This window comes from Bactrocera tryoni, chromosome 2 (assembly GCF_016617805.1).
Source record: "Bactrocera tryoni isolate S06 chromosome 2, CSIRO_BtryS06_freeze2, whole genome shotgun sequence".
NCBI classification, from domain to species: Eukaryota; Metazoa; Arthropoda; class Insecta; order Diptera; family Tephritidae; genus Bactrocera; species Bactrocera tryoni.
The window spans coordinates 488,502-503,769 of NC_052500.1; the positions used below are offsets into that span (position 1 = coordinate 488,502).

The 15,268-nt window shown below is 36.6% G+C and overlaps 1 protein-coding gene across 3 annotated transcripts in view; it reads right to left on the minus strand.

The window, feature by feature from the left end:
- LOC120767763 (putative mediator of RNA polymerase II transcription subunit 26) overlaps positions 1–15,268 on the minus strand; it is a 68,763-nt gene that overhangs the window by 5,403 nt on the left and 48,092 nt on the right. The window lies entirely within an intron of this gene.

The following is a 15,268-nucleotide window of genomic DNA, read 5'->3' on the forward strand; positions in this document are numbered from 1 at the left end:
GGTCAGTTCAGTAAGACCTCCGTAATTCGTGTCTGCGTAGTACACATACATACGTAGAGTTTGTTTATAAATTTTCCTTTAAACCAAGTTATACATGTAAAACTTTTTTGTGCGCACCATCCTTTGGGGCAAAGAAATATTTCAAATCATCAGCAAATAATCAGCGGTAAAGTTTGCCTTCTATGGCTTTGACATAAAATATTCAATAAAAATACAATAACCTTCCGAAGTTATGCAATGCCACACCAATAAATACCCTTTACATATCTTATGTAGGGAAATTCTCGAAATTAAAAACGTTATACTGAAGACCAATGCATCAATTAGCGGCCAGGCAGTACACAATGTATTAGGGATGGAAAGGTATTCGTCAACGCTGTAATCGGAGTTTGAGCCGTGAGTTAATTGATTATTATTATTATCGTACATGTAAACAAATTGGGTTTCACAGCTCTATATGCTCATAACTATATACTATATAGTATATGTAGTTATAATATACATATGTATATTCAAATAAGTATTGCATAGGGAGTAGTAACACCCACAAGGATTTGTTGCATAAAGTGTTTAAATTAAAGATTGACAAAATGCAGATAAAGTGCCATTGCCGCATTCTCTGGGTATGCTCCACCAAAAGCGTGCTTTCCCTTCAATTCTTGTTTACCATGTCCATGTCCATGCATTCGCTTGCAATGAAAACCGAGAATTTAAGTAGAGTTCATTCACATTGACGAATTTGTGGTTGAACGACGCTTCTACAGAGGTAGAAGTGGGTGATGGAATGGGGTCACCTAGCCACCTAACTGTCTCTTTCGAAAACTGAATGACGTGAAGTTACCGGGACCGGGCGGAGAAACGGGCGCATTATGGGCTAGACGCCGCATGGCAATGAGGTGAATAGCTGTATAGGTATGAGGCGTGTGTGGTGCATACATACTTATGTGCACTGCCTCTCAAAACGCTGTATTGTTTTCCTTTACCTTTCTTTTGTATTGCTAATTGCAAAATGTACACCGTGATCATACTTCCAGTTAAATTTTACTGTATAACCTAAAAAGTAAACTGCAAAATGTGGCAAGATGAATTAATAATTTATTAAAAAAATTAAAATTTCGTTCACCCAACCAACGCACTCGTGCCACGCTGTTCACTCGCCTGTACATATATAATATATGTATGTGTGCATATATATGTGGCTCTGTATATACATCATACAAATAAACTCTCAATAGCTTCATTACCATTGCAGATATTTTTAAAACTTTTGAAAGTTGAGGAGGGGAAGTGTTCGGAAGTTGGTTGTACTCGAAAAGTTATTGAAAAGATGGTGTTTGGGGCAGAAGTAATGCGAGATCCACAATTTAAAAACAAAAGGCAGAAAAATAGTGGAAAATGTGAAAAATACAGAATATCAACAGCACAGAGTGCTGCTAAAAAATTTAATTAGACGAATGTATAGTACGCTGCGATACCAGTCATCGCCGAACGCATTGAGGGACGAAGAGGCGGAGAGTTGAATTCTGCATACAACTATGGAAGGTTATATGGCAAACTGCACTAGCTGTAGAATTGAGTGGCGCCCTCTTTATGGGCGGTTGAAAGCGAATGAACGAAAAACTCACAGCGGTGAAGTCTACGAGTATAGCGCTACAACGATGTTAACAGGGGAGTTGTAAGTGCCGCCCCAGCTGTGGCTGGATGAAGGATGAAGATGATGGCGCATGTGTAGTTGTTATACCCCTCTCAGGTTAGCATGAGTTGCAAAAAATTAAGGAAAAACTCAGTTCATTCTGCGTCAGTGTCAAATGAATTTAATTCTTTACGAATCTTTAACAAACAAAGCAATCATTTAGTTAATTTAATACATATGAAAAATTATGATTTGATATATGATAATTCCTAAGACAATTAATGATAACATTTAATGAAAGAAAATAATATATCTTTAAAACTGGACATTCCATGGCAATTATGACTGTGCCATTGCATATTTATTAGTGGAAGATAAACTCTTCCCCAATGAAAAAAGCTTTTCAAATAAAAGACTTTTATTCACGTTCTCCACGTATTAAGAAACTTAGAAATCAAAACACTGGGCTCCGTAATCGCAATCTTTGCAAGACTTACGATAAATGGGCATCCTTCAAAATTTAGTGGTTAATTCCTTTTTCCGCTAATATCTTTCTCATGTATCTTCATCGTTTTTAACTATCGAAAATGTTATGCAATGACAATTTCGTATTATGAAGCAAGGAAGCCTGCATGACTTTCTTTTAAGTACAAAACCGGATGAAATGAATTGGTGTTCTGTCTGCCTGAAGGAACAAAATAACGAGGCAAGTGAGAGTAAATGACATTGAGGTATGGGTGCAAGCTACGATGTAATAAGTGGATCCCTACTCCTATAAATAGTATACTCGTTTTAAGCGGCATATTCAGTTAAGGTTAAGGGCATGTCCCAATATTGCAAGGGCCACTTAGTCAGGCTCCGCAACTTGAAGATTACAAAGAACGGTTCGGATTATCTGCTGGTTTTTTGTTTGAATGCGACGTCAGGTCTCAGTAATACGAGTACCTGAAAGTATGGTACACACGCTGATTTAAAATGACTACGGACAGTTAACTGCAAAGAAAGACAATTATTTATCTAAAGACAACAAGCGAAATGTTAGGGTTCAAAAAGAAAGACGAAATAGCAGGGTTTGGTTTTTACATTGCTTGTAGGGGCAATTGTACAAATTCAAAAATGTAAAAACTAGAATGAATAGGTGGAAAGTCTAAAACTATTACAAAAATAGCAATTGTGAGTACAGACACAGAAAATAATTTTTAGAGCAAAGCTGAAAAGTATTAGTTATTTAGTGAAAAAGTTGAATTGAAAGTCGCAAAGTGAGATCTGCTAACTGATTTAAATCATATCGTAACCTTGAATGTGATTTCGCTCGTTTATAAAATGTGATGTGAAACATAAATTTCGTCCATCAACTGATCACTGTCTGACATAAAGTACCCACATATACACGAACAAATATTTATATGCATGTAGTCGTTGTATGTGCATTGGTACATGCCCTAGTCTCTTGCGGCGCAAATAACGAATGCAACAGCAAGAAAAACGCCTGGAGAGGGGATGTGTACAGACAAGTAAGTATCGTACTTACAAGCATGCATATGTACATAAGTATGCAAGCTAAAGTCGCATTCGTGTAGTCACTGCGCTGGATGCAGTGCGAACACCCTACTCATTGCAAAATGGAATTGGTGAGAGGGGCAGTGCAAAAACCTGCCCGTACATTGAACTTGCGTATTTTTCTTCATTTTTATGCATTTGTTTTTGTTATTTTTATTTCCACCAGCTTGTAATTTTTTCGTTCATTTTTAGTTATTTTTTACTTAGCGTAATGAAACGGTTGCTTTTATACTCCGTCAGGCAATTCAAAGGTGTTGCTAGGGCCCACTGTTACGCAAGCTACTCGTGGATGAGGGCTGGGCTGCACTGAATTTTAATGGAATCGGCAGGCGGCTACACAACATTAGCAATGCTTTTATTTTCCTCTCAACACGGCAGTGCCACCGGTAGGTTTGGCTTCTTCCAGCACTTGTGTGAGATGGTCCGCTGCTTCGGCCGACAGCGCAAGTAATATTTTGAGATCGCTTTGCGAACGAATGTTAAGGTTGGTGTGAATTAGCGATGATTAATTCTTTTATATGTACATACATATTTTATCTGATATACAAAGTTAAATGCACACATCTCTACATTTTTAACAGAATACAAATTTATGAAAGTTAGGAAAATTTTATTAAATTATTTAGAATTGATAAATTTAACAAGATCCAAGTAAAAAATTAGAGAATTATGGAGTAATGGCAATAATTGTATTTTAATTAAAGTTTATCAAATAATATAGCAAACTGTTTGACACTTGTTGAGTAGTCGTTTCAAGTGGCGAAGACGTGTTTTAAAAGCCGAAAGGACATATTATTTCCGAAAGTCATGAAAAGCTCTACCTTGGTGTACATACTGCACTCTTTTACACAAATGTCTGTATATTTGCAAACGCATTCGTTATCGCATTTGGATGAAAGGTACATAATTCTAGTGCAAAGTTGTTGACATTGGCAACCTTTTGACTTCTTTGTTGTACTTATTGTTGACTAATGGTGACTTTTTTATTTTTACCTCTTGCAACAAAACAACAGACTGTTTAAATCTTATATTTGTTTTTTTGGCGCCCCTCCAATGACGTGGGGTGCCGCTCCTATTTTCACGTCGCACAGCCATTGCCATGAGGTCTTCAGTCACTTGCCAGGTGACATTAAGCCAAGAAACTAGTTTCATTCTATTCACTTTGCATGCAATACAAACTACGACTGCATAAACAAGCATATACTGTAAGCATATGTACAAACCTCGCACCAACAAAACAAACAACTGAGGTGCAGGGTTGGGCTCCTCTCTTCAAAACATCTCTGCTCTGATTCTGCCATTCTCATTAACAGGACAAGCTGCAGTTGTTTCTATCAGCATATTATACCCAAACAGAACGAAATGAAATCTGACAAGTCTAGTTCGACTTCCCGTTCACCTTGTAGAGGACACTAGTGGGCACATGTAGAGAAAACGAGACGGTTGCTAAAAATGTATTATGTACTATAAAAGTTTGCTCAGTCCGATCGGGATATATGTATATAATGGATATATGTATTTGTTTTCTTTCACAATTTCATAAAACAGTAAAATAACAGTTGACTATAAGAATAATTAAATTCGTTTTCTCTCTTTGAATATATGGTAGACATTTCGTCCGAGGCCTTTTTAGCGCTGATTTACATATTTGTTTGGATGGAAATAAAAGAAAAGCGAAAGACCACCTTAGTTTACAGTGTTTATGCTAATAAAGTTTCACAAGTGCTGGCCATACCATGAATGGAGATCACATTACAAATCTTTGCCCACTCATTTCTGGACAGATGTAATGTTGGCTTTTGTTATGTGAACTGCGTTGTTCGAATGAAAACTGCAGCGAGTGTGCACACAGATGGTCGGTGTGGGCAGTCGATGAGCACGTAGATTTTCTTTTTCGGCAAAAACTATGTTTCTAATGTCTATCAGAAATGTTTTTATGATTTACAATATGGAAATAAATTAATAATAACAAAATCCGTTGCTGTTCCCACTACTAAGGAAATGACATTTGCTGCAAAGGTGACAAGTTACATATAGATGACAACAACAATGGGGCTTATTTCTGTAGGCAGAGGTGTCTGATGATTACCGCATTGTTACTTCGTCTGTGTGTCGTGTGTAGCAACCGCAGCAACGCGTTCGATCGCAGTCAGCCCACGACGACCTGCAGACATACACATGTGGTCACTAAAATATGTACCACCGATTTTGGTGCGAAATAAGCTAGTTTTTAAAAAATAATTAAGAGATAGTCTGTTGTATATATTTTTCATTTGATAAATGAAAAAATTTAACATAAATGCCAATTCGATTGTCATATAAAACGTAAAGTAATAATAATACGTACAAAAATGCCAAATTAATGTAGGCATTAAAATAGGTACCAATTATATGAAAAATTAATAGAAAATAAAAAATGAAATGTTTTTTTACAGAAACATAAAAAATTAGTTAAATTTCATTAATAACCACTGTGTGCACCATGATTATCGATCACTGATTTTTCTGTGAGAGTGCCATATCATATTCCCTTAATTTTTTGCCACAAATCCGTCTTGTTTTGTGGGTTTGCCTCCCGATTCTCTTTTTCAAGTCTCCCCAAAGATTTTCAATTGGTTTCAGGTCTGGTGATTGGCTAATCCATAATGTTAACGTTTTTGTGATAAAACCGATCCTTTACTAGCTTTGAGGAATGTTTTTGGTCGTTATCTTGCATATATTATACCCATCGAAGTGGCATATAATCCTTAACAAATTCTAGCATCTCTTCTCCCAGCACGTTTGCGTAATTATATTTGCCCATTTTATCACTAATAAAGTGAATGAGAACTGTATTTTTCGTGTATCGCGATACAAATTCGTATCCATTTGGGCGGCTGACATTTCGTCAGCATCGTTTCCAAACAAATTTATATTTGGCTCATCGCTCCAAAATCTCTATACCACACCATACTTTCCTCGTCTGCAAATTTGCGTTTCTTAAAAGAGGAACTTTCCGAGCTAATCTACCGTGTAGATTGCTACTATATAATCCTCGGTAGTAGAAGAGGGTTTTTAATGCCACCGCGTCGTTTTTGTAATTTTTGGGTCTTCGGGGCATTGACAACAAAATTTTTCGACTCTCCCAGTATATTAGCAAGGCATTTGTATGTTTTTTCTTCAAATCTTCTTTCCTCAGCTGTACAGTGTCGTACATGTCTCATTTTTAAAGCATTTATATAAATATTTGTTAATTACATTATGTTTCAAAACTAACCTTATATTAAAAACTTTGTAAAAACATTGGCAAAACTCAATAAATATTCCAATAGTACATAGATATTTCACCAAAATTTACTGTTTGCGAAAATAAACGCATCTGTACAACTATGACGTAATTTTAAATAATGGGGTTTTCTATTTTACAACAAAGAAGTGATGTCACTTGAAAATTGAAATGTCCTTTTAGCTGTAACTTTTTAAGGGCACAACAATGAATTCAATCAATAAAACTAAGGTACCCATTTTAATGACCACATGTGTATATTGGCGCAGTCTCATAATGTCATGATCACTGGGCACAAGTTGCAGGCATCTGCGTTGACGGCACTTACTGATGGTGCAAGCTCTGTCGCCGCGTTTAGCCATCTTGGGTAAGAGAAAACTAGCTGAGTTTATAGTATATAGCCCTTTTTCTTCAAAAATATCAAGAACACGTACGGAAAGACTAAGTTTGGGTGTAACCGAACATTTTACAGAATTTGTTTCCATAAAAGATAATTCACTGACTGGCATCTAGCATAAAATCTGCTAGACGGACACACAGTTAGGTGGAATTCAACTTGTCTTGTGATTGTGATCATTATAGATTCTATATCGATCTCGATTATTTTTAGATATTACAAACAACCGTTAGGTGAAGAAAACTAATATACTCTGTTGCGAAATGCTGCTAGAGTATAAAAAGAAAAACACATACACGTGTTTTCTAAGGCACAATCTCTCTATGGGGTTTCTTACCACAATCATTATTTGTCGGCATGTTTCTACGCTTTTTCAGCAATTCAACACTTTTGAATGTTTTATGAGACAATTTATATCAGCTTTGAATTTGTGAGGGCACAAATGCATTTGATTGTTGAATCTTTTATGCAGGCAGATTTGTGAATACTTTAGCTGCAAACACACGTACACGCGTACATATGTATATATATTTATATGTTATTTTTACAGTACATATTAGCGAATCGTTGGCATTACAGAGGCCGTTGTGGGTTGTCTATGCATGTGCCTACACATGAAGATTTACTTCGTTGGCAATTATAAAGCCATACGTAATGTGAAGAATTGGATCATTTTCAACTTTCTGAGCATATTATATGGATGCATTTCCGTCGTTAGCCGTAAAGTTATCGCTACTTGTGTATTCCTAAATGTTCTGTCCGTTGAGTTTGATGAGCATAGTACTATGATCGTAGCGCATTTCCATCGCCATGCATTTTATGAATTTATCAATTACATGTACATATGTATGTATGTATATGCATGTCAAGAATATACCTTCAGATACGGACACGTACATATGTACGTATTTGCAAAGACCTTTTCTCTCAATAACGGTACATACTTTTTGATTTTCACATCGATATTTTTACAACTGTTCGTAAGCTTTACTAAAAAATATTGAGTTGAATGACCGGTAAATGTGGGGAGATCTGGGGCGATGGGCATCGTTTACTGTTTGGAAGAGATGGAAAATGGTGCAAAAGATGCTTGAAAGAATAATGGGTACGCAAAAACCGCTGAAGTGCAATTAAGAATTGACAGTTTGACACAGTTGACAATGGCAAGGCAGTCAATAAATAGATAATTTACTGTAAATCATTTTGCGACGGACTTTAATACCACCCAGCCTGGTCCAACCTGTTGGGCAACCAACCAAGCAACCCACAAACAAAGTAGAGTGGTTGTTTTCTATGTCGTTCTGATAAAAATGAAGTTGAAAAGGTAAAATATTATACTTTTTGTTTATGGATTGTTCGTCAAAAAGTTTGAATCAAATTTATTACTAAATGCTAATAAAATACCCATTAAGAGAGGGAGCAATGAGCCGTAGCTCATTCAGCTGATGTATTCAGTACATGGGGTGAAATAGTTCACTAATAATTAATTAAAAGAAATCTAACTTAAATTAAAATCGGTTTGTTTGAGATTTCCCTTGTGAAGCATTTGCCATTAAGATATATTCTAATTTCAATTAGCAAAGGTTTAGTGTCAATACGTGTTTACTTATTATTCCAATATAATTATAATGGAGTCCATTGTAACCAATGGCGGAACTAATATTGTTACGTTGTTAAAAAAAGGAATTTTAATTCAAATTCAGAAGAATTTATGAAGTAACATCAATATTAAAAATATGTTAGAAGGAAAAGACCTCTCGAAAGAAATTATGGATCCGCCGTTGCTTTCAACGGTATGCTTTTGTTGTTTTCGTCAGAGACAACTGGCAACATAGTCGTTGTTGTATATTCTATTCTGTTGACATTCACGCCTTTATTGCGCTAAAATATTTCAATATTTCACTTACTCTTATCGAAATACCAACAAAAGCGCATATTAATATAACGTATAAACTAAGTAGATGCTTGCATAAAGCACGATATTGACCACCATCAGAAAGGCAAACCACAAACGTTAACCGCATTGTCACTGCCGCAGCCGCATTCGACGATGGTGACTTTCGAGTGGTAACTGGGTGGTCTGTGTGGTCCAGTATGATCAAAAAGCCGTTTGTGCTTACGGTTTGTAGGCATTTCCCGAGTGGGTTTGCACAGTCCATAGTTACTATATTGCTTTGGGTTTCTTCTGTTAACCGCAAAAGTTTGTATAAAATATATACTGCAATTCTTATATGAAAATTAAATTCAATTTATCTGTCAAATCTTATGTGATTATAGATCATACACTTTCGTTAGGTAATTAAGTAATCATGTTCCAAATTCCAAAGCTATTAATTATTCTACCAAACTTAAGAAAAACCGGAGTATTTTTTGTTGCAAATTGGAAATTAACTTTGGTTATTTCTTGTCCACGATAAAACGTATCTAGGACCAAAACGCAACTTATATCCATATTTACTTTTTATTTTGGAGATGTGACAGCAAAATAAACCGAATCCGGGTATATGCAAACTGTCAGAGGTCACTGTTTACCACATGACTGCGAATTTACCAGCACACGAATGCCAAATTACACAGAATGAATTGTGAGTAGCTAATGCAGCAATTTTTAAGTTAGCACTTTAAATAAAAAATTGTTATAACTTTCTTCAATATCTCAAACTGCTCTCTTTGAACGAAATGCCAGTTGAGTGGCATTTTTTACGATACCTATCTAAGAAGAATCATATTAAGAGCTATTTTGAAAAGGCTGGTAGAAAGTTGTATTTAGAACACTTTAATGAAAATAGTCTGGATTCTGTTTTTGGTGCCTGCTCTATTTACATGCCAACCAAACAACAATTTAAAAATAACGCAACAAACAGTAACCGCAAACCAGATCGATGTTCATTCGAATTAAAATTTTCGCAATTTACTAACATGTCAGCCTTTAGAAAACGTTGCAACTTTGTGTCCAACTGCTTGCATTCGCAGCTCGTTAGCTCAATTGATGTATCAAATTTACTATTGCACGTCTGCGCCTTGGACCGGCTGGTCGGCGAGATGGCCGTTGAAAGACACACGTTTCATATCTCGCATATGATCATGTAGCAGATGTGCATACCAACAAACCTATATGTATCTACAAATGTATCCACAAACTCACCAAGGAAAGTGTGTAATCGTATCGTAGCAGCATGTCAGCCGGCAGATGCACTTTCCGATGTAGGTGGTGTGATAAACTTGGCTGTCTTAATTCACCTGTTGACATCAACTTTCGTCATTGACCGGAAATTATTTCTATGCGTCGGATGGTAGAGGTACAAGTAAATATACAAGACGCAACATAAAAAAAAACAAATACGACAAATACTTCATATTCGGCTAAATGATTTCGGTTACTCATTAGATATTTGAATAAGCTTTGGAAAAGCTCTAATAATAATACGAAAAAGTAAGGAAAGGCCAAGAGCAGGTGTAACCAAACATTTTATATTCTTACAACTTGCAAGGATCGCATAGTTAAAATTATAATCAATCGATTTCATCTATTTTAGACAATTTGAAACTATTAACATGCCACATACTAATTAAATGCTCTCTAGGGTTCTTACAGTTACCTCACACAAAATCTATGTGGTATAAATTCACCCGGATGGTCGAAAACTCAATTATTAGTCATAAAGAGGCTAGATTCGGTTCCCAGATAAGGATTTTCACGTATTTTGGGCGGTACGTGCCCACCGTCTGAATTAGACACCGGCTCCTAAAAAAGCCTCGTAGCATCTCAAGTGTAAAATTTAATGCCTCTGACGCATTTAGTTATTTATTTTGCGTTCCTTTAGTAGTTTTTAAGAAAATCGTTATATGGGGAATAGACAAGGTCATCATTCGATTTCGTCTTTTTCACACTACCATAAGGAGGGTTAAAAAATTTGTGCTGTGCAAACTTGGGTGATATAGCTTTATTAGTTTATATATTTTAAACTTATTAGCGGCGGGAGCCTTTCCTTAATGTGAATCGTTCTGCTAAATTTGAGTTCCTTATCTTAATGTACGACTTAGTTATGACAATTTATAAGTTATCGATTAATGTTTTGTGGGCGTGGCAGTGGTTCGTACAATACACAACTTCTTATGGTGCCGAGAATTGTGTCAAGATTCATCAAGATATCTTTATTTTTACTCAAGTTGCAGCTTGAACGTACGGACGGACATACATCCGGATTTCAACTCGTCTCGTCATCCTGATCATTTATATATACATGCGCCTATATCTATATCGATTAGTTTTAGGTGATACAAACAACCGTTAAGTGAACGAAACTGTAAAAGTATAAAAATCAGAGCTCCCTCTAAGAAACTGAAGCTGACAAGAAGAACTATGGAAGGGTGCTCTTTGTGGCGACTCGAAACTAATTGCACCTTCTGATGGTGATTTCACTTTATTAAGACTTTCATTATGGGTCGCCAATGGTTGTTCGATGATAGTGCCGTCATTACCCCATTACCGCAGTTCCCCGACTATAAATATACAAATTAACTGGGATACATCTTTGGCTACTGTTCTACCTATTTATTAACATATATACATACATATGTGTAGTTGCCTCCGGTAACCAGGCGGCATGTGAAAGGAGCACGCCGACACTCGTGTTCGTCATTCTAACCTCAAGTAATAGCTCAATGGGTGTTGAGACAAGGCGGGTTTGCACATACAAGCGCACCCAGAAAGTCTAGTTGAGAATTGGCGCATTGTTAAATGCGTTGCTCAAAGTCCACATCGCCACATAAATGAATGGCGCCCGCCGTTGAATTTATCTTGCGTCTAATAGGGGAAGGCTTACGGCTTACAGTGGTTTGCTTGGAAGCACCATGCAGTCAAGAAAGACTCTGTTGCAGAAATAAACGTTCACTTCCGCCTACCCACGGCTATTCGTCGATTTACATGCAATTCAGTAGATTTCGTTCCAGACGCTGCAGCTGTTTGCATATGTGTTGCTAAATGGTTTAATGCGTAAATTATTGGCGCCCAAAGATGCCTAAAGCGTTCACACAAAAATGCTCGACCCATGCAAATAGGTAGCTTAATGGCTACGCTCCTACTGAGTGGACGATATTCGGGCTTAAATAGATTACATTAAATAAGCATACTATCTTGAGCATATGTCCATGCTTCTATATCTATTATATTCACCAACACAAATAAAATGCAAAATTCGCTATGACTTGAAATTCAATTTGCTATATAGAGGCTCAAAACCATTAACACGACATTTTTCTTGAAACAAAACAAAATAATTTAAGGCCACAAAAATATATGTGGCAATATAGAGTAACCGAATTTCACATAAATATATAGTAAAAAGTAATCCATGTTTGTACATATGTATGTATTTGTGTGTATGCATGTACTCGTATAATTGTTAGAATTAATTGTGTTGTTGTATAGTACTGTGGATGGAAAAATTAACCAATTTATTCGTTAATCGAAAAACGCATATCTTCGCAAGAATTTCTGCTGTGCTGCAGCTGCAACAGCACCCGACTACTGTTTCAGTGCTGCAGTGTATCAGTGTCCCGAATATGTCCCGCTATTGTTGTATGTACTAGTGGTCCATGCAATTGCTACCGATGTTGGCGTCGCTAACACTTATTTGCCACAACATGCGATAAGATATTGCCACTGCCGCCTGCCGCCTATTGCTGCATCCACGCGGACACTTAGTATGTGAACGTATATGTATGTATCCTACATTGTTCTATCCTATGGTATATTATTGTTGGCGTTTTCATATTTGGTACAGTTGGTGTTTCACTTTTTCCTGTTTCTGTTCTGTAATTCTTGTATACTGTAAGCAAATTAATGATTGAAATTATCTGGAAGCTAAAGTAGTCTGTTGTTGCGCTGGTTGTAGTTGGTGCGTGTATTTTGACCACTTTGACTACTTTGATGGTCGCAACCATCGCCGCTGCTGCTGCCGCACCGTTAGACTGTGAACCACAGTGTACCTGTATAATAACAGCATTGGCCACTGCCACGTCAAACTGCCATTTTTAATATCTAGTACAACAGCCGCCAGCCTGACGCTAGGAAGATTGAGAAAAGCTAGCTCATTGTAGAGACAAGATTGGGCGCGTAGTAGTCAGGTGCCCGGTCACTCCCAGTCTGCAAGCAGAGATCTGCGCTGGACAACGAGTTGGTTGGCCGCTGCTGGCACTGATCTGGCTTCTAAGACAACGCGATCACCTATCGCCTATCGCCTATCTGCGACCAAAGAAAGCAACCAATTTTTCGTATTAAATTGCCATGTATTAAATGGGAAATTCATCTTCACTTCCTTGTTGAACAGCACCAACTAACTAAGTAACTTTTCATGCTGCACCACAAACTCGTTGTGGCTGCAAAAGCTGTTGATGTGTCAAACGGTGTGTATTACTCGCACTAGGAACGGCAGGAGTGGAGTGGTATACTGGCAAAATGATTAGCAATATGCCTACATGTGAACATATTTAAGTTGCATACAACTGGGTTGCAACTTAGCATCCAATTGATTTGCAAATACAATCTGCAGTGAAGAATGAGAGTGAGAAAAATTAAATTCTCAAATTAGAATTAGGAGCGAACGGTGAAGATTTTTCACCTTGACCAAACAGCTTCTGTTCGTCTAATTTCTGTGAAGGACAGCCAATGAACAAGTTGTTTAGTCCAACAATAATGTCTTGTGGCAATATAACCTAACCAACAAACTCTATTACATGTGTTCTGTATTCACTCTTCCTCCCTTCTACTCAATACTCGCGAATTTCTTTGTTTGAACAACAACCTGGCAAAGCGGTGACATCAAAGAACATCACTTAAGTAACTGAAAGCGACAGAAAGCGTAGGATTAACTTCAGAAACGAATACATAGATATTTTAAATACGAACATTATGTTATGACCACGGGAAGACAATAGCAAGGATATTAAATTCCAAAGCGGCGATTGTTGTTTTTAGTAGAAATAATTAAGGGGCATCGTACGTGTTTGTTGAGAATGTTGAAGGCGATCGGTGCTTTTGAAGTCAGTTTGAGAATTCTTTAAGGTGAAGTCGAGCTGAAAGCCAAGCATGTCGGCCTACCATGACACAGGTGAGTGTAATTTGATATATTTGAAGGGGTGATACAACACTATAGCATAAAGTACTCAGACCTTTGTAAGGTTAGCCGAAGGTGGCGCACAAATTGGATTTTATAATGAAAATAATATTTACCCCATGATTTTCTTGATATGAAGTTATACTCAGAGTAGTTTTTTCCGAATATATTGGGAGTATGTTATCGACCCTCGATCATTTCACAATCCCATGTTGTCGAGACCATTTATAGTATATAGGAATTTTTGACGATTTTATATAAATAATATATTTATCCGCGCGGTGAGTTAAAGGAAAAAACAATTATGAGGTTTAACTCAAAAAACTAAAGGTATTTATGTTTACAATTCACGCTTTGAATGAAGTGACAGTGACGTTTGAAGTTATAACGTTAACATTTCGGCACCACCACATATGTAAATAAAAACTTCAACGGTGCAACAAATCGGAGCCTTACCCCGCTATCGTCGTACTGACTCTGACTTCAAAAAGTGGACAAAGATGAATTTCGGCTGAATAAACCGACAGCAGGCTTAGATAACTCTAGCAAAATACCGACTGTGTTGTGAGAGGCTCTTTAGAGGACAATGGAAAATAATAGTTACTTGACAGTAAATGTTCTATCTAAATACTATACTATTTTTGCTGACGCTATAAAATGTAATACGACTAATTGATGGAATGCCGTTTTGTATGCTATTACTGCTATTACAATTTGTTACTATTTACTGAAACTCCTATTAATTCAAGAATATTTCGCTTATCTTTTTGCTGACGCTATAAAATGTAAAACGGCCACACTTCTATAGAAGTTTTGATGTATGCAAAAAACTAGAAATTTTAAGATAAAAAGAAAAAATCAACAATATTTCATTTAAAATTCTAATAGTTTCTGCCACTGCGGTGTTTGGAAATGCTTAAGCGTTAATCGCGACGAAATATAAACACCAACCATTGTTGATGTAACACTTACGAAAGTCCCATCTGCGAACACTTCAGCAGCAGCAGCGAACGTCACGGGCAAAGCGAATAGCCAACACGGCGTATACGCACCTTCATTAATGCATTCAGCACTCACATATCTCACCTAAGTATGTACACACAGTGAGTGTCAGCTTATTTCATGCAGTCACAAAAATAATCTTTAGACACTAACAACTTTTTAATTAAAGAAACATTCAAAAAAAATTAAAAGCCATAATAAAGAGCCATTATTTTCACTTAAAAACAAATATGTTTTTTTTTTTTAACTCAAATTTTTGTTTTCTCACACTTGAAAATAGCGAAAAAATTATA